Source organism: Tiliqua scincoides, chromosome 1 (genome assembly GCF_035046505.1).
Source record: "Tiliqua scincoides isolate rTilSci1 chromosome 1, rTilSci1.hap2, whole genome shotgun sequence".
NCBI lineage: Eukaryota > Metazoa > Chordata > Lepidosauria > Squamata > Scincidae > Tiliqua > Tiliqua scincoides.
The window spans coordinates 306,425,609-306,426,504 of NC_089821.1; the positions used below are offsets into that span (position 1 = coordinate 306,425,609).

Consider the following 896-nt stretch of genomic DNA (forward strand, 5'->3'; position numbering starts at 1 on the left):
TTGAATGATATATAACATGATGGTATTATTCCTAAAAACTGTGATTTTTGGTGTCATCCCCCAGTGCACATCACCTGGTGAAGTCCTCAACCCGCACCCCTTAGTGATGGCACTGCCTCCACCATCTCATTACACCCTCCCCACTTGCATTCTGCTCTCCCCCATCCTCCCGCTGCCCTGTGGACCATCCAGCTGCTCTGGCAGGTGCTGACCTTTGATTGGTGGCCGGAGGATGGCGCAGGCCTTTCTGTTGGCAGGATGGACACCTGCACTGGTGCAACATTCCTGATAGGCTTGGTTGGCAACCTTCGAGACTGACTATGGTATAAGCCTACAGCACCCGGTATTCCCAAGCGGTCTCCCATCCAAGTACTAACCAGGCCTGACCCTGCTTAGCTTCCAAGATCAGACAAGATTGGGAATGTGCAGGGTAACAGTTGCTGCATGTTTGTAACAGTGCACATGCTTGTCCCACCAACACACGATTGGGCTGTTCATGTATTTAATTATTTGCGTGTGATTTGTTTGAACTCATTTGTTAGTTTCCCTGAGAGGACTTGTTCCTGAAGGATGGGGTTCACATAACAGCTTTCCGCTTAATGATGGACCCCATGTACAATGGTGGTCAAGGAACAACAAAGAAGCTCTTAATGAGGCATCCCATAGCCTGCAGCCGAGTGCGTGTTAACATAAAAAAGAGGCTGTTAATGAGGCAGTCTGGTCTCCCATAGCCTGCAGTAGAGTGTCTCTTTACACAAGAATGCAAAGAAGAGGCAATCTATCTCCAGTAGCCTGTGCAGCCAGCTAGCTTCTGGCAGGGAATGTTTGTTTATACAACAAAGGCACTAGATTGGGGTGAATGTTCACTTAATGACCCTAATTGGATAACAACAGAT

General features: G+C 48.1%; 1 pseudogene; it reads right to left on the reverse strand.

Annotated features, from left to right (window-relative positions):
• Positions 1–328: 328 nt before the first annotated feature.
• On the reverse strand, positions 329–448 carry LOC136638305 (5S ribosomal RNA; annotated as a pseudogene).
• Between the last annotated feature and the right edge of the window lie 448 nt (positions 449–896).